This window comes from Meles meles, chromosome 4 (genome assembly GCF_922984935.1).
Source record: "Meles meles chromosome 4, mMelMel3.1 paternal haplotype, whole genome shotgun sequence".
Lineage (NCBI taxonomy): Eukaryota > Metazoa > Chordata > Mammalia > Carnivora > Mustelidae > Meles > Meles meles.
This window is the reverse complement of record NC_060069.1, coordinates 35,997,441-36,017,478: the sequence shown is the minus strand read 5'-3', so window position 1 is coordinate 36,017,478 and position 20,038 is coordinate 35,997,441. Positions and strand designations below refer to the sequence as shown.

General features: G+C 43.9%; 1 pseudogene; it reads right to left on the bottom strand.

Annotated features, from left to right (window-relative positions):
- Positions 1-10,612: 10,612 nt before the first annotated feature.
- LOC123940665 lies at positions 10,613-13,551 on the bottom strand (annotated as a pseudogene).
- Between the last annotated feature and the right edge of the window lie 6,487 nt (positions 13,552-20,038).

Below are 20,038 nucleotides of genomic sequence, written 5' to 3'. Positions count from 1 at the left end.
AGCAGCCTATCAGAGCCAAGCAGGAGCCACCAGGATGAGCCTCAAAGGGGTTGTGCTGGGTGGAGTGAGCAATGCCTTCAAACATGGCTCAACACTGAGACCAGTAGGAGAGGAGAAACAGCTGCCGCTGTTCCCAGCAATCACCCCAGCAATAGAGCTCCTCATCCCATTGCCCTTGCTTCCATCTTAACCCTTGGGTGAATGGAACAACTTGGGGAGAGTTTGGATGAGAGTATATGGTTGATCCAACAACATTGCTCATCGCTTTCCTCAAATTTCTCCAATAAAGAATGCCAAAAACTAGATCAGGGCTGGGGAAACACTCCTGCCTCTTAATCTTTGCTGTACCTAATCAGTAGAAACATATATGTAACCATTTGATTTACGAGTTTACTTGTTGAATCATTCAATTATGGAGACTCATTTCAAAGATTTTGGTCCAGAGATAGACTTTAGGAAGTCCCCCAAATTGCCCTACTCCCCAGGCTGTAGCCCTGTTGGTGAAATTGCAGTTGTTTGACCCTGGGAACCACTATTTAAAAAAAAAAAAGAAAGAAAAAAGAAAACAATGGGAGACTGTTGATGAGCAGCAGAGTTTCCACGGAACAGCAACTAGAGACCGAAGAAGAATGGTCCTTACAGCTAGATACTAACATGTTTTATTACCCCAGGATTACAATTCTGCGTACTCTGCACACTACCATTCTCCTTCCCCTGGACTACTACCCAACACACACACACACACACACACACACACACACACACCAATCCACCCAATCCCATCTGTAGCAACCAATTCCCTCCAACCCTGACTTTCTACCTTTAGGTCCATCAGCCCTGGCTGAGCTTCTTCTCTCCTTTTTTTTTTTTTAAGCAGATTTTTAAAAAAAGATTTTGTTTGACAGAGAGAGAGATCACAAGTAGACAGGGAGGCAGGCAGAGAGAGAGGGGGAGAAGCAGGCTCCCTGCTGAGCAGGGAGCCCCATGCAGGGTTCAGTCCCAGGACCCTGAGATCATGACCTGAGCTGAAGGCAGAGGCTTACCCACTGAGTCACCCAGGCACCCCAGGTCTTCTCTCCTTAACCCAAGGTTCTATCCCTTCCTTGTTACACACAGTTGGAGGCAGAAAACACACAAATACAGATCTGTATATTTAAAGAGTATGTTTTTATCTCAGCATGCAAATAAGTTGGGAAATGGCAGTACACTCAGTACAAGCCATTTTTATACTGCCATTTCATATATGAGAGAGGAGTAAAGAGTATCACAGGAACTACTACTACGGAGAGTGAGTTACCACGGCCCTCAAGGCGACATGTGGAGTCAACATGAGGAAGGAAGTTGGAAAAAACAAATTTTACTCCTGTAGCCCTGAGAATCCTTAAGTGGGACCTGGGGAGGCAGCAGGTGGCTGTGGAGACCGGAAACCAGGCTGCTGAGGGGCACCAGGCTCTGTCACTGCCATATATTTTTGGTCTAGGGGAAAAAGAGAAAGAAAAACAAACGTCAGAAAATAATGGCACCATAATGACCCAAATAATGGGGCCTCAACGTGCAAAACCCAGGCTTGCAACAAGGGAAAATGAGACTATTGGGAAACAGTGGGAGTCCATATTTCTTTAGGGTTACTCCCTCCTCTTCACTGCCCCCAGCTGTCAAACACTGTCTCTCCCATCCCTGAGGAACAGATACCCCTTTCCTCACTCTCCCCCAGCCTCCTCCAGCCTGCCACTTCCCTGACACTCCCACGTCAGCACTCAGTCCCAGAATATGCTCACATGTTAGCCCCACAGGGCTCAGGGCTGGGATGTACTAAGCCTCCCTGAGAGCCAGAATTCAACGTGGAGAGGAGATGGAATTGGAATGGCTGAGTATTTACCTTACACCCACATGGGCACCGTGGTTCTCTCGTGCCGTAATAGTTGAGAACATTCCACGATAAGAAGTGATATCTAATATAAAACAAAATACATTTTTAATCAAAAAACATTTTTCGTATGTTATCAAAGATACTTTAAAACAAAATGTAGAGGGGTACCTGGCTGGCTCGGTTGGTAGAGCACATGACTCTTGATCTTGGGGTGGTAAATTCAAGCCCCACATTGGGTATAGAGATTATTTTAAAATAAAAACATCTTCAAAAAGAAGTTATGTAGTAAATATTAACTTTTGGAGTGCCTGGGTGGCTCAGTTGTTAAGCATCTGCCTTTGGCTCAGGTCATGATCTCGGGGTCCTGGGATTGAGCCCTGCATCTTGGCTCCCTGCTTAGTGGGAAGCCTGCTTCTCCCTCTCCCACGCCCCCTCCCCGTTGTGTTTCCTCTCTCACTGTCTCTGTCAAATAAATAAACAAAATCTTATTTTAAAAATAAAATATTAACTTTTGCCCTTTTCTGAAAATATTTAAACTTCATGTAATAACAAAAAAAGATAGTGAAGATATTATCAAGCAAAAGTGTGTGCGTGTGTGTGTAGTGTATGTGTGTGTGTGCCTATATACATATACTTTTGGGTACAAAAATTATTACATGAGCAATCCTCACCTACACAATGGCTGAACTATAATAAGCAAGTGTAATAAGAGTTACCCATGGTACAACAGTAGTCTCGATCGTAAAACCCTGCTCCTTTTTAAGTTTTTTGAAACTGGGCTCATTTTACTTTATGAGACAAACATACGATGTTAGCAGTTCTAAGACGTATTTGAATATCTTGGTTTATTTAAGGAGAAAATGAAGAGATGTTGTAATCAGTTACTGAGTGCTGGAAAAGGATCACTCCTGCATATAATTGAGAAGTGGAACTGATTTGGTCAAAAGTGTCGCTCAAGCTACATTAAACATATTTTAACACACAAAACTGATTTTAGAATCATGAAAAAGGGGTGCCTGGGTGGCTGAGTCAGTTAAGTGTCCAACTCTTGATTTCGGCTCAGGTCACGATCCCAGGGTTGTGAGATCAAGCCCTGTGTCAGGCTCAGCAATGGGCATGGAGCTTGTTTGGGATTTTCTCTCTCCCTCTCCCCCGACCCATCACCCACCTCTCTCTCTTTCTCTTAAGAAAATTTTTAAGGGGCACCTGGGTGGCTCAGTGAGTTAAAGCCTCTGCCTTCAGCTCAGGTCATGATCCCAGGGTCCTGGGATCGAGCTCCACGTCCGGCTCTCTACTCTGCAGGGAGCTTGCTTCCTCCTCTCTCTCTGCCTGCCTCTCCACCCACTTGTGATCTCTGTCTGTCAAATGAATAAATAAAATCTTTAAAAAATTTTTTTTTAAATTTTAAATAGAATCATGAAACAAAGAAATGCATTTTCCACTTTGAGTGTAACATCACTTATTCATGGGCAAATCTGCTAATCAACTAAGTTTTGCAAATAAGGGAATAACCATATTAGAATTACACTATTAAAACTCACCCATTTGATATGTTTTAAAATGCTTTAGCTTCTTTCAGCTTCTCTAAGAGTTTCTGTCTGGTGCTTCTATTGCTTCCAGAACTGTCACTCCAAACTCACTGTCACATCCTCATCTGCATACTAGGACGTCTCATGGGTTGTGTGCTATGAAGTAATGTAAGCAGTTTTTAGTTCAATCTTATTTTCTAGCTAACATTTCGATTCAGAAGTTCAAAATGAATTTGGAGGATCCAAAGAATATTATCATTCTTAGATGTGTGGAAAATTTATATATGAAAATATATTCCTTCTCATGAAATTGAGAGCCAAGTTTCAGAATTCTTACATAGGATCACCAACAATATCAAGATGATCACCAACAATATCTTTCCCATGCACCTTATGGTTTAGCAGTCAGTTTATTATATAGAGTTTGGACTATCTGGGGAGAAAATCTTACTTTAACCTCAATCTAGAAAAATTCACATAATTAATTTCATGATAAAGATATTACCCCAGTTGGGGTGCCTGGGTGGCTCAGTGGGTTAAAGCCTCTGCCTTCGGCTCAGGTCATGATCCCAGAGTCCTGGGATCAGGCTCTGAGTCTGGCTTTCTGCTCAGTGGGGAGCCTGCTTCCCCACCTCTCTCTGCCTATCTGCCTACCTGTGATCGCTGTCAAATAAATAAAATCTTAAAAAATAGATATTATCCAGTTGTTACATCATAGGGAAGATCTTTATTACTGTTCTTGCCTCCAAGCTAAAATGTAATACTACATTTTGGCAGTTATTTTAAGAGCCATAGCCTGATTGATTAAAAGCATGTATCACCTTGTTATCACAGAGTTCAGAATTAAAAAGCTAAAAACAGATATAATGTACTCATTTAAAATAAACTGAAAGTTGGGACACCTGGGGGAGCTTAGTCAGGTAAGCATCCGACTCTTGATTTCAGGTCAGGTCACCATCTCAGGGTCGTGAAGACTGAGCCCCATGTCTGGCTCTGTGTTGGGCGTGGATCCTGCTTAAGATTCTCTCTCTCTCCCTCTGCCACACCCACTCCTGCTTCTGTGTGCATGCAAGTGTTCTCTCTCTCTCTAAAAATTAATGAAGGCACTTGTTGTAATGAGCACTGGGTGATATATACAACTGATGAATCAATAATTCTACTTCGGAAACTAACTAAATAAATAAATAAAATAAAATAAACACCATATATGAAAACTAAATACTGATACTGAGTTGGGTCAAAAATTTTTATGTGTATATGTATAGTATAGTGGTTCCCAAAATGTGGTTCTAGGATCCCTAATGGACTCCAACAATCTTTCAAGGTGTCCGATATTTTTGTAATACTACTAAGTTAAATAATTTTAACTTTTCTTTCTCTAAAAAGTATATATTGAGAGACGCCTGGCTGGCTCAATTGGAGAAGCATGCGACTCTTATTTTTGGTGTCATGAGTTCGGGCCCCACATTGGATGTAGAGATTACTTATTTTTTTTTTTAAAGATACTACCATAAAAGTAAAAAGGGAAGTCACAGAATGGGGAAAAAATATTTGTAATTCATATATCTTGATATGGGACTTGTATCCAAAAAATATAAAAAGTTTATGACTCAGTAAGGAGACAAATAACCAAATATAGTATAGGGAAAGGAGCTAATACACATTTCTCCAAAGAAGAGATACAAACAGCTAATTGACATGAAAAGATATTCAACATCATTAGCCATTAGGGAACTGTAAATCAAAACTCCAATGATTTACAGCTTCACATCCTCTAGGATGGTTATAAACAAAAAAACAAATAGTAAGAAGTGTTGGCAAGAACTGACGAAATTGGAACCCTCATATATTATTAGCGGGAATGAAAAATGGTGCAGCCACTTTGGAAAACGGGCAATTCCCCAATTAAAAAGAATTACCAGGGGCACCTGGGTGGTTCAGTCATTAAGTGTCTGCCTTTGGCTCAGGTCATGATCCCAGGGTCCTGGGATTGAGCCCTGCATCAGGCTCCCGGCTCAGCAGGAAGCCTGCTTCTCCTTCTCCCACTCCCCCTGCTTGTGTTCCCTCTCTGTCAAATAAATAAAATCTTAAACTCACAGAAAATGAAATGCAATTAGTAATAAATCATGACAGAATAATTTCAATATTACAGCGAATGGAAAATGTAAAAAGTTATGAGATACCATTTTAGCCTATCATATTCACCATAGTTTAAATGGTAATAAAATCATGCTAATGCTATGTATCAAATGTCCTAAAATGATCCTGTAATCCCATTTCTGGTTATCTTTCTTTCAAAACAATCCAGGGGCTCCTGGGTGGCTCAGACGGTTAAGAATTCGACTCTTGATTTCTGCTCAAGTCATGATCTCTGGCTCAGAAGACTGAGACCTGTGACTGGCTCCAAGTCAGCAAGGAGTTTGCTTGAGGATACTCTCTCTCCTCTCCTTCTACCCCTCTCCACTCCCACCCCCTCAGGTCACACTCTAAAATAAATTTTTTGGAAAAAAAAAAAAAAAAAAAAAAAAGAAGAGCTCGTGGGTGGCTCAGTCAGTTAAGCATCTGTCTTCAGTTCAGCTCAGGTCATAACCCCAGGTACTGGGATTGAGCCCGACACCCAGCTCCCTGCTCAGTGGGAAGCCTGCTTCTCCCTCTTTCTCTCCCTTGCACCTCCCCGGCCCCTCTCATGCTCTCTCACGCATGCTCTGTTTCTGTAGTAAATAAAAATTCTTAAAAAAAAAAAAAAAAAAGGGAAAACAATCCAAAGACAGAAACGACTTTATGTACAGATGAGTATAGAATGCCAAAACAGAGAAAACAAATGAAATCCCAACAATAGTGAAACACTTAAACTGACGAACAACAATTATATTAAGTTATCAAAATTATATTTCTAAGGCACCTGGCTGGTTCTGTTGGTAGAGCATGCAACTCTTGATCTCAGTGTTGTAAGTTTGAGCCCCATGTTGGGTATAAAAGTATACTTAAAATAAATCTTTTTAAAGAAATTATGTTTCTGAAGATTATATAGTAATAAATGAAAATGCTTACATATGTAATGAAACGAAACACACCATAAAGCTCTACAAAGTGATCATACTATATAATTAAACTATAATTACTTGATTGACTATCACAGAGCCACAAAGAAATTATGATACTGCTACAGGGCAATTTACCAATTTAAAATATTTTTATAAATAAATAATATATAAATATTTATAATATATAAATATAAATATATAAATATATATTTATAATATTATATAAATTTATAATATATATAAATATATATATAAATAAAAATAAATATATATTTATTTATAAATAAATAAAAGATTTTATTTATTCATTTGAGAGAGAGAAAGACAGAGAGAGCACAAGCAGGGGAGAGGCAGAGGGAGAAGGAGAAGCAGACTCCCGGATGAGCAGGGAGCTGGACGTGGGGCTCAATCCCAGGACCTGGACATCACAACCTGAGCCGAAGGCAGACGCTTAGCTGACAGAGCCACCCAGGTGCCCTCCAGGACAGACATCTTGTTCGAAGATTGTAAAAAGTTTATTGTGGCAGAGCATGATAATGGTAATTGAGAGGTTCATGGATAAAAACAGAATCCTACCAGATGAACTACTGAGTGTTTACTTCATGATAAACACTTTACTGAGCATATATCTACTGTTTGTTTCTGAGGTAGTTTGTTTCACCATCTTTCATATGTCCATAGGGAGCCTGAGATAGGCGCAGATTAGCAGCCATGCCAACAGCATAAAGCTGGTAAGTGATGGGAGTCTAGATTAATACCCAGGGCCTGAGCTCTGAGCTATCTTTTCTTCCCCTCAGATCTGTCTAAGAAGAGTCAACCCATATCACTTCAGGACCCCAACCTCTCCTGAAAACAAGTATCGATACATGCAAAAATTTGACCAGACTGCAAAGTAATTAAGCTGAATGAAAAATGAAGGTCTAGGGATGCCTGGGTGGCTCAGTTGGCTAAGTGCCTGCCTTTGGCTCAGGTCATGATCCCAGGGTCCTGGGTTCAAGCCCCACCTCAGGCTCCCTGCTCTGTGGGGAGCCTGGCTCTCCCTCTGCCTGCTCCTCCCCCTGCTTGTGCTTTCTCTCTCTGACAAATAAAATCTTAAGAAAAAAAAAAAAAAAAGAAAAAGAAAAAGAAAAATGTGGGTCTCAAAAGATTACAAACTATGAGATCCCATTTTTATAACATGCTCGAAATGACAAAATTACAAAGACTAAGACTAGGTTAGTGGTTGTCAGGTGTTATCTCATGGGGCCCTTAGAAACATTCTGTGAGGTACAACTCCCATTTCCTTGGTGTCTTTTGAGTTTCTTCTACCTCAAAAGTCATTCTTCCTTTTCTTCCAAGAACGCTGCTTCTTGGAGGTTAATCCTAGCAAATCTTCCTTCCAATCAGTTAAGGATAGTAAACACCAGCCAATTTTTTCTTTGCACTCAAGGAATCTGATATAGGCTAACACACAATTTTTCTCAAACTCTTTAGAGCCAAATATGCATTACTTTCTAATTATTAACAAATGCATCATGCGAAGTCAAGAAGAGACCGAAATGCGATGCCTGGATGGCTCAGTCGGTTAAGTGGGCTCAGGTCATGATCCCAGGATCCTGGTATCCGGCCCGCATTGAGCCCCCACATTGGGCCCCGCGTCAGCATCGGCTCGCGCTCAGCCGGGAGCCTGCTTCTCCCTCTGCCTGCTGCTCCCCCACTTGTGCTCTGTCATTCTTTCGCTCTGACAAATAAATAAATAAATAAATAAGAGGCCAAAAGTTCCTCAAAGGGCAAATCCAATTACTGCAAAGGGGATCAATGGCTGATTACCGATCTTAATCCTCCCGGGCCCTCCATAAACCTCAGAAGTCAGGTAGGATCTGGGCTCCAACAGCCCCGCCCACACCCCTCGGTCCACCCCCAGCTACTGAGTCACTCAGTGGGGAAAGAGCACAAGAGCCCCAGCCAGGGGATTCCTATGACCTGAGGCAGATATGAGGATGAGGGGAATGAGTTCAGGTCACAAGACAGTTGACCCTCAGCGGGACGGCTCTCCCGCCTTCCTGTGCTCCAAGGCAGATGAGAGCTGCTGGCCGGGGCCCACGGCCTCCCCTTCCCCACATCCCAGAGACTGGTTGCCCGCCGCTCCCCAGCCCAGTTACCTGTCAGTACCCAACGAGTATGAAAAGGAACACGGTGGCAGTGGGCAGTTAACGGTTGCCTCAGCTCTCAGGTCGCAGCTGGGGGCGCACCTGAGAACGCGCTTAGCACAGCCAATCAGAGGCAAGGGAGGACTGATGGCCGCCTCTGAGTGGCTGGCCCGAAGGCGCGAGTTTCACAGCCAATCAGAGCCAGATGGGCTCGAAGTCGCGCCTCCCGGGGGCAGGTCCTTCGACGTCCTGCCCAGACAACTGCGGGAGCGACGTTGGGGTGACCTGTCTAGGGGTGCCGGCCTTGTGGCCAGTGAAGGCCAAGAAAAGAAGGCAAGTCTTACGGGTTCCGCTGGGGCGAGAGCCGCGGGAACATCTACAGTTCTCACCCTTGTGCTCTCCCAGGCCTCAGCGCTGCGAATAAATAATAGGAGGCCGAGAACTACGTAAGAGCCAGCCTGATTCCCGCTGCTCCTTCTGCCATAGATACCCTCTTGCGTTCCTTCCCAGCTGACTTCAGTGTTCATTCAAAGACCAATTCAACGCCATTTTCTCCCTAAGCTTCCACCAGCCTGGGAGGATCTGACCTGTAGTCGTCCTGCCCTGAGATTGCCCTGCCTGGAGAATTTGTCACACAGCCAGGAAGTGGGGGCAGAAATGCAGAGAAACGATTTGCAAGGGCTTTGGGGTCAGGGGCCGAGCTTCGTTCACAGCCAGGTTTCACAGCCTCCGTGCTGAGTGACCTCAGGGAAGACAATGGACCTCTCTGTGATCAACTGTCTCATCAGTAGAAGAGAGGAAGATGGACAAGACTCCATTAGAGTGGCTGCACTGTCAGGCAGATAAACCTGACAAAGGGTCTTATCACTTCCCTAACCTGAATGCCAGAAGTTCGGGGGCTGAGGAGTGGGAGGGGGATTGAGGGCACCTTCTGTTACCTAAAGGCTTTTTGGGAACAGGCACTTCCAGATTTGGGGCAGCTCAAGCAGGCATTGGCAGAAGTGGACCGAGCAGAGGGAAGCCCCAGGAAGTGTTCTGTAGCATGAAGAAAATGGCTTGGGACAGGGTGAGGTCACCATACCAGGAGGTACAGGAAGGAGGGCCCTCCTCCAAGGAGTGCTGAACAAGAAGACCCTTCTGACTTTATCCCAGATTCAGGACCTGGGACTGAGAAGGGAGCAAGTTCTACAGTAGTTTCCCCTTGGGATTGTATTTTTTTCTCTGAAATGAGAGGACTGGGCTAGACATCTCATGGGGGACAACTGGCTTACAGAAGGCAGCTGAACTTTGGAAGCTCAACATTCCCAAACCCTTTCGCTGTCTATCCTTGACCTCATGACTTTCATTAGGAGCACCTCCCACCCCACTCCTATGTCCTCTACAATCTCAGTGTCTCCTTCATTTTCAACATACTAAATACTAAAATCTCTCTGCCCCTAAAGGACCCAACTTTAATCTTCTCAAGAGTGGCTGTTCTTTCTCAAACATTCCCTGGTTCTAAAGGATTTGGTGGAGAAAATGATGACTTCCTTGCAGCTCATTTCCCCTTCCCAGTCATGTCTCTGTCCTCCTCCCTCAAATGCCCATCTCCTCTGAAATGCAGGCCCTCAGACTCTGCCACCCCTACATTGCAGTCATACCTACCGACATCTGCCAATCCCTTCATTCACTGAAGACTCTTCACCTGGCTTACAGTCTTGCTCCTTCATTACATTACTCACCATTGTGCTTTTCAGCCATGATCACTGATGTTCACTCCAGTACCTTGGACCCTGTTCCTCAACTTCATTGTCAGCAATCCTTTCTGCATCTCACTGGGTCAATGTCTACTTTGCCATCTCTTTAATGTCCATTTCAAGCATCCTACCCTCCAGAAACCACTTGCTATTTTCCTACCACTTGTCTTAATTGCTCTTAGCACTTCTCCAGTAATGCCCTGACCCTTTTGCAGTCTCCAACTTATTGGTTTCCCACTCTTTTTTTTTTTTTGAAAGAGAGCTTTTAATTACTTGTATGTACAGAAAATTCAACAACGTCCACTTAGCCCAGTTTGGTGGCCAGTTCTTTAGCCTTTGCATCCTCCAGCGTGGCAATGTGAACCACCAATTTTGGACCCAAGGTGTTGCCTCCCCAAACACACAAGATCTCACCATATCTGTCATTGGAATGGGTCCTGATTGCTTTCACCAGCTTAGCCAAAGCTCCTTTGTCTTCCAGGTTAACTATGTGAAGGCAACAGTGCTGCAGATCTTCCTGTGGATCAGACACCCTAGCCTGGCCTCCTCCTTGACAGTGTTGTAGGGAACCTCTATCTCGTGACCCAGAGCAGACAGGAAGACAGCCCCACCTCAGTGGGATCCACATCATGTGCATGTTCACCAGCTGAGCCTTCTTGTTTTCCCCTAAGGTGGTGACAGTATTAACCCAAGCTCAAAAGACAGGGGACCTCTTAGTTGGGACATCCCCTTTGCTGGGACATCCCCTTTGCTGGCAACTTTCTTTTCAACCTGGACCAACAATTTCTGCTTTTTCTCCTGCTTTTCTCTGGTCTGTATTTGGGCCAGCTTAAGCAGTTGAGTAGCTGTTTGGTGGTCCAAAGCCTGGGGGAACTGGTTAATCACGGGAGACACTTTTGGATGTTTTATAGAGACTAGCTCTTTGCCATTGCAGCCAGTCATGGGGACATTTGACAAAATGGTTGAAGTCCCTTTTGGCTGGATGTCCTGTCCAATGCTAAGATTCTTGGTCTTTTTCTCAAACAAGGTATTGACCACATTCTTGGCCTCCAGCTTCTTACAGCATCAGGGACAGGGGCCAGCTTCTTCCCCTTAGCCTTTGCTTTTGGGATCTTGGATGGCTGGAAGAGAAAGTGGTTCACCACTCTTGCTGCCCATAACCCATCTTGTTTCTTTGCCTCCCTTTCACCTAGTTATGATGCTGTGGCCCCATCACTATACCAGTTCAGTTCAGTCATCATCAATTCCCTTTCCGCTCTGTTCCTAGATCCTCTTACCTTGAAGAACCCCAACCCTAGTCAATTTAACTCTACTTACTTGTCACCCAAATCTGAGCAACTTAAGGTGATGGAAGAAAAAAAAATAGATGTGTGTAGACTGATCTCGCATCTAGTTTCTAATCATGAATCTTATATGGGCCCTTGCCCTTATCTAGCAGTCTTACTAGATTTCTCCCATTAGCTTACTCCTTCATTCTCTGAAACACCATTTCCTACCTCCTTTTACATCAGAATTCCAGCGTTTCTCCCATTTCAGCTTTGACCATTTCTTGATTCATGGAGAAATTAGAAGCACCACCTCACTTCCCATTTTTCCAACCTACTTGTACTGCATCATGTCCTATTAACGCATGGCCCTCCTCTGCTCTTACTAAGGTCAACAACTGCTCAATCTCTCTTCTCTGCTAGGTCACTCCCATATATAAAAAAAAAACTTCTCCTTGACTCCATGTTCCACTTCCACTACAGCCAGTTTCTCTGCTTTCCTTTAGAGCAAATTTCTTCAGAAAAGCTGTCTGGGCTTGTGGTCCTCGCCTGCCATTCTCTCTTTATCCAGTTCGGTTTGGTTTTATCTCAACAATTCCCTGAATTCTGTTCTTATGTAAATCACAAACAACCACCATTTTCCCCAATACAAAACCAGTTTCCAAATAAGTAAGAACATGGTTAGCAAATTGGAAAGCACAAGGAAATCTTATCTTATAGGAAGAGTGAAAGAAAACTTATGGTAAATATTCCATCATACATACTAAAATAATGCAACATCTGCCAAACAAATTGGCAAATATTCGTAATTTGAAAATTCTCACTGATAAGGGAGATAGAAGCAAACAGTCACTCATACACTTGTGAGAGGCCTGGGTCACCCTGTTTATAGGGAAATTTGAGAAAATATATTAAAGGCCAGAAATATGTACTGTTTGACCTAAGAATTCTACTTCAAGGTAGTTTTTCTTTTGGAATGGATTAGAACTAATCATTAAGATTAATGTAAAGGAAGGCACCTAGTTGGCTCAGTTGGTTAAGCATCTGCCTTCAGCTCAGGTCATGATCCCAGGGTTCTGCTTAGTGGGGATCCTGCTTCTCCCTCTCCTTCTGCCCACCCCCCTACTTGTGCTCTTTCTCTGTCAAATAAATAAATATAATCTTTTTAAAAAAAGATTAAAGGAGAGACATCTGGCTGGCTCAGTTGCTTAAGCACCTGGTTTCAGCTCAGGTCATAATCTCAGGGTGGTGTGATCAAGCCCCATGCTCAGCGTGGAGTCTGCTTGAGATTTTCTCCCTCTGCACCTCCTACCACCCTGCTCGCTTGCTCTCTCTCTCTCTCTCTCTAAAATAAAATAAATAAATAAAATCTTTAAAAAAGAAGATTAATGTAAAGGAAAGTCATGGCAGCAGTATCAAAACAGTGATAAGTTGTTAATAATCTAAAGGCCAGGCAAATAAAAAGAATGAATCAGCTGATTATGAACACTCACAACATAGTATGTTATAATCTTTAAGCTACTGATCTGGAAGATAAGTAAATGAGAACGCTCTCCCAAGTATGACAAAGTAATGAGTATATTCTGATGCTATATATATATATATATATGTATAAGTATATATCATACTACATATATGTGTGTGTATATATATATCGTATGATTCTAATTTTGTATTCATGTATATACAAAACTTGGGCTCATTATTTATTATTTAAATGTTATACACATTTACTTATATGTAGAAACTAAATGATGATAATCTTATAATTTATAGCTGTATTTCTTTCTTTAAAACTTCTTTTTAAATGTCCTTAGATACCTGAAATGTCAGTGATAATATGAAATGTCACTGGGGAAATCCCACTGAACTCCATGTGTCTACTCTTATCTATTGGGGTATCTCAGTCCTTCCTTTCACTGCCAAATTATTAGAAATAGGAGGCCATGCTCACTGTACTCACTTTATCCACCTCCATTCAGTCCCCATGCCGTGGCTATTTCCACACTCTTGTCCTAATATTGCTATTAAGGAGAGCCTCCCATCGGTTAGGAGCCTTGGTCTCCTAATTTTCAAGGCAAATTGCCACCTATAGGTTCTTCCTTGAACCCATGGCATTTTATACTAGTTTCCATTATTTGATTCTCCAAAATCTGTATTCTTTTGCTTTCTAGGTTATAGACCGCCCCTGGCTTTCTTTCAACACAGTGTTTGCTTCTTCAGTCCATCCCATGTAAGTGTGTCCATCCATGTTGTACACATTACCTGAATTTTTAATTCCACTGACAGATGTACCAGGAAACCTGTAAAGTTCATCCTTTATGGTCTCTCACTCGCAATTTGCATGGGCTCCTTTGAAGGTCCTGGGGAGGACCTTACTATTGAAGGATATATTTTTTTAAGAAAGAATATGACTTTCAGAAATTGAAGAAGACACAGAAAGATGGAAGACCATTCCATGCTCATGGATCAGAAAAATAAACATTGTTAAATTGTCTATACTGCCTAGAGCAATCTATACTTTCAATGCCATTCCGATCAAAATTCCACCGACATTTTTCAAAGAACTGGAACAAACAATCCTAAAATTCATATGGAATCAGAAGAGCCCCCAAGTTGCTAAGGAAATGTTGAAAAACAAAAACAAAACTGGGGGCATCACATAGCCTGATTTCAAGCTTTACTACAAAGCTGTGATCACCAAGACAGCATGATACTGGCATAAAAACAGATACACAGACCAGTGGAACAGAGTAGAGAGCCCAGATATGGACCCTCAACTCTATGGCCAAATAATCTTCGACAAAACGGGAAAAAATATACAGTGGGAAAAAGTCTCTTCAATAAATGGTGCTGGGAAAATTGGACAGTTATATGTAGGAGAATGAAACGACCATTCTCTTACACTGTACACAAAGATAAACTCGAAATGGATAAAAGACCTCAATGTGAGGCAGGAATCCATCACAATCCTAGAGGAGAACATAGGCAGTAACCTCTACGATATCGGCCACAGCAACTTCTTTCAAGATATGTCTCCAAAGGCAAAGGAAACAAAAGTGAAAATGAATTTTTGGGACTTCATCAAGATCAAAAGCTTCTACACAGCAAAGGAAACAGTCAACAAAACAAAGAGGCAACCCACAGAATGGGAGAAGATATTCGCAATTGACAGTACGGACAAAAGGCTGATATCCAGGATCTATAAAGAACTCCTCAAACTCAACACACACAAAACAGATGTCAAAAAATGGGCAGAAGACATGAACAGACATTTCTCCAAAGAAGACATACAAATGGCTATCAGACACATGAAAAAATGTTCATCATCACTAGCCATCAGGGAGATTCAAATCAAAACCACATTGAGATACCACCTCATACCAGTTAGAATGACCAAAATTAAAAAGACAGTAAATAACATGTGTTGGAGAGGATGTGGAGAATGGGGAACCCTCTTACACTGTTGGTGGGAATGCAAGTTGGTACAGCCACTTTGGAAAACAGTGTGGAGATTCCTTAAGAAATTAAAAAGAGAGGGTCACCTAGGTGGCTCAGTGGGTTAAGCCTCTGCCTTCAGCTCAGGTCATGATCTCAGGGTCCTGGGATCAAGCCCCGAGTCGGGCTCTTTGCTTGGCAGAGAGCCTGCTTCCCACTCTCCCTCTGCCTGCCTCTCTGCCTACTTGTGATCTCTCTCTCTCTGTCAAATAAATAAATAAAATCTTTGGGTGGCTCAGTGGGTTGAGCTGCTGCCTTCGGCTTGGGTCATGATCTCGGGGTCCTGGGATCGGGTCCCGCATCCGGCTCTCTGCTCGGCGGCGAGCCTGCTTCCCTCTCTCTCTCTCTGCCTGCCTCTCTGTCTGCTGTGATCTCTCTGTCAAATAAACAAATAAAATCTTAAAAAAAATAATTTTAAACAGAGCTTCCCTATGACCCTGCAATTGCACTACTGGGTATTTACCCCAAAGATACAGATGTAGTGAAAAGAAGGGTCATCTGTACCCCAATGTTCATAGCAGCAATGGCCACAGTTGCCAAACTGTGGAAAGAACCAAGATGCCCTTCAACGGACAAGTGGATAAGGAAGATGTGGTCCATATACACTATGGAGTATTATGCCTCCATCAGAAAGGATGAATACTCAACTTTTGTAGCAACATGGATGGGACTGGAAGAGATTATGCTGAGTGAAATAAGTCAAGCAGAGAGAGAGTCAGTTATCATATGGTTTCATTTATTTGCGGAGCATAAGGAATAACACGGAGGACATGGGGAGATGGAGAGGAGAAGGGAGTTGGAGGAAATTGGACGGGGAGATGAAGTGTCATAGTCTGCATGAGAGACTATGGACTCTGAAAAACAATCTGAGGGTTCTGAAGGTGCGGGGGCTGGGAGGTTGGGTGAGCCTGGTGGTGGGTATTATGGAGGACACATATTGCATGGAACACTGGGTGTGGTGCATAAACAATGAATTCTGGTACACTGAAAAGAAATTTAAAAAAAGAATATGACTTTCATACAAATATAAAATAAACATATTAAAGATTTTATTTTAAGCATAGTGAGGGAACCAGTCAGATGTTATATCTATTTCAAAGGAAAAAACAAAGAACAGATGCATTTACAGATCAGGAATATTGAAGTGAATGTACAATTGGAGACAAAGATCCCTCCACTGGGCAGAATTCATTTGCATTTCAACATATAAGAATTATCTTGCAGGGCACCTGGGTGACTCAGTCAGTTGGGCATCTGCCTTTGGCTCACGTCAGGATCTCAGGGTCCTGGCATTGAGCCCTGCATAGGGCTCCCTGCTCAGCGGGGAGCCTGCTTCTCTCTGTCCCTCTGCTCTTCCCTCTTGTTCATTCTCTCTCTCTCTGTCGACTCCAAGCCTAAAGGAGTCTGATTATTTCACTTCGCAAGTGACCAGTGAGTGGGCCCTTGTGAACAGTGCTGCAGCCACTAGGGGTCAAGGATGAAATGGGTCCCCAGTCTGTTAAACCAGCACCATCCTTAAGAGATGCCTCCTGAATGTGAGTAAATTACAGACCTACTACTGGTCAAGTGGTTGTCCCATTGCCAACACCTAAAGTGGGACAGGCCTGTTCCTAAGGAAGGGTGACTCCCATCCACCGCAGGTTTAAACACTCAGTAAAGCCCTTCCCACTCGTTATTTTCCTTATTTCTCACCGTGATCCTGCACAGCAGCTGCTGTAGTTTCCACTTTGCAGGTGAAGGCCCTGAGATTGAGAGAGGGGAAATAACCCACCCATGTCATGGGAATGCCAGGACTTTGGGACCAGGTGCTGAACAGGGCCTCTCCATCCCCTTCTTACTGGTGTGGTCCACTGTGCTGCACATCTAACAGCAACACTGGTCTCCCAGCATGTGGCCACTTTTGGGCATTCCCCGTGCACTGCATTGTCTGAGCCCACTGGCGGTCCTGGGAGGTTAGGCAGGGTAGGGCTCAGGACCTTGGTTTGCTCAGAAGGGGCAACCCAGGGGTGAGCGAGACCCAGGAGAGGAGATGGTTTTCAGGGGTGTCAGGGAGGTGCAGCATCCTGGGATGGTGTAGATGAGAAATGGGAGCCCAGAGGAGAGACAGCTTCAGTTGGTGAGAAGGTGGCAGGGTCTAAATTAGGGCCGCCAAGAGCTGGGATTCCTGGGCCTCAGCCCATGGGGTCTTTCTGAAGGCTGAACGACAAGATCTGGGAGAGAAGAGGAGAAAAGCTCTCCCTGGATTCACCAACACCAAAATAGAGAAAGGTCTTGACCACAGGTTGGGATCAGACCTCCTTGAGTTTGGGGCTCCCTTCTGATGTCAGGCAAGTTGCTGAGTCTCTGAGCGAGAGACAGAACTTCCCAATTCCTCCCCACCTCCAGTTCCACCAACAAGACTTCCAGATCCCCACTGGCATGTTTTCCCCGTGGATTTCCTAGCTCGAGCCATTGCCACCTACCCCTGTCTCATTCTGGGCCTGTCTCTTGATTCTCACCTTCACCCCAGCTTCCTGCACCTGCTGGGGAACCAGGCTCCCAACCCTTGGCCATCCTTCCTCCCTTATCATTCAGCCACCAGGAGTTCCCTGTGGGCAGGATGAATGCGCTCTGAGAAGCAGGGTGGGGGAGTGCTTAGAGCTCAGCCCAGCTGCTTGGCTCTGGTGGGTAAGTGATAAGGGAGCATGTCGCCTTGTCCAAGTTACCCATTGCAGTATCCCTAGCACCTTGACCAGTGCCTGGCTCATAGAGGCATTCGAGAAAGATCTGTTTTGGAGCAGACAATGCATAGAGTGAAGTGATGGCAGAAGTAAGCCAAACCTTAATTAGTTGAAATTTATCTTGCTTACAAAATTCTAAATACCCTACATTGATTTGTTTGTCCATTTTTCAACTATATATTGTTTTTTCATGCTGGACGCTTTAAAGGCACTGGGAAGAGGGCTGTGAATGAGCCTTAAAGGGGAGGAGATTTAAAAAAGACAACTAGGGGCACCTGGGTGGCTCAGTGGGTTAAGCCTCTGCTCAGGTCATGATCTCAGGGTCCTGGGATCGAGTCCCGCATTGGGCTCTCTGCTCAGCAGGGAGGCTGCTTCCTCCTCTCCCTCTCTCTGCCTGCCTCTCTGCCTACTTGTGATCTCTCTCTGTCAAATAAATAAAATCTTTTTTAAAAAAGGCAATGAAATAAGATAACTTAAGCTAGTGATGAATGCTAATGAAAAATGAGAAAGAAAGCAAAAAGTCAACAAATATTTGGATATTTGACTATTGAATGCACTAATGAATAAATAAAATGGCATTGGCAAAGCCTCTAGTCTGTGAGGGCAACGACAGAAGCATCCCTGGTGGGCACGAGGACCCTGCTAAGAGACCAGCTGGCGGGAAAAAGAGAAGATGGGTTCAATTCCACCACATGCTAAGTTTGGTGGTGGCAGCAGGGATTTCTGGAGCATTGATAAACAGGCAAATGAACTTTTAGGTTCATGGTCATATATACAGACACATGTAGATCTGGCACGATCTAGAATGAAAGTACTTAAAGCAGGGGCGCCTGGGTGGCTCAGCTGGTTGGGTGACTGCCTTCAGCTCAGGTCATGATCCTGGAGTCCTGGGATCAAGTCCTGCATCTGGCTCCCTGCTTAGCAGGGAGTCTGCTTCTCCCTCTGACCGTCTCCCCTCTCATGCTTTCTCTCTCTCTCTCTCAAGTAAATAAATAAAATCTTTAAAAAAAAATTTTAAAGCAGAAGAGAAAGAACCCAAGTGAGTAGGGAGTGGCTCTTCAAAACCAAAGGGTGCTTACATGACCTGCATCCCAACCCAGCAAACTGCCCCACCTACAAAAGGCACACACCAGGCCATTCCTCTCTCTCTGGCACTCTTTCCTCCTCTGGGGCTGGCTTCTGCCTGCCTCTGAATCTGCCTTGCTTTAGGAAAAATGTTCTGGGGGAGATCTTTTCAGGAGAGTTGACGCTGTTGTTTTGTGGCGGGTGTAGCGGTAACAGAGAGTGCTGGAATCCTGACACAGCCTGTTCCCCAGGGATTCTGCTAGAATTGGCTAAGAAGCTTGACATGCTCGCACCTGCCCAGCCCTCCCTGCACGAGGGGCGTGGGATAGTGTGTTCTGGGTGGATTCCTCGCCATTTCTCTCCTCATTCCCATGACAAACCTGAATATGGTGGGCAAATTCCTAAACTGAGTTCTCAAACCTGATAAGAAGATCTCAGTCCAGGCTAGAGGCCACTTCCTCCCCAATTCTTACTAAGCACTCACCCCCAGGCCAGTCCCTCACAGATAACCAGTGGCTCATCTGGCAGAAGATGGTCAATGCTGCTGTTGAAATCCCAGGCAGCATGGTCTCATCCTGCCCAGAACACAGTGTGAGACATCAAAAATTTCAGATTCAGTGACAACACAGCCCAGAGAAAATACTCTGTCCTTCTCTAGCAAAGGAGAGCCCATATTACTATAAATTGAACACTGGATGTTATATTTTAAAACAGCCCTAACAGGGGCGCCTGGGTGGCTCAGTGGGTTAAGATCTCTGCCTTCGGCTCAGGTCATGATCCCAGGTTCCTGGGATCAAGCCCCGCATAGGGCTCTCTGCTCAGCAGGGAGCCTGCTTCCCCCGCTCTCTCTCTGCCTGCCTCTCTGCCTACTTGTGATCTCTGTCTGTCAAATAAATAAATAAATAAATAATCTTAAAAAAAAAAAAAATGTCGGGAATGCTTGATTGTAAAAGTTGCCAAGATAAGCCTCAATCACTAAAATCAAAGTTGACATCTTTTGAGTGAAACAACAGGAAATTACCCCACCCAAGAAAACAAAGTTGTTGTCAGGCCACCTGTCCTAGCAGGCCCCAAAAGGGCTTGGTTGAGCGGAAAGTACATTCACATCACACAACCCACCAGGCATAAAATGTGAATACCCAGCCCAAACCATGTGTCTGTATGACTTTGGACTAAAAAGGT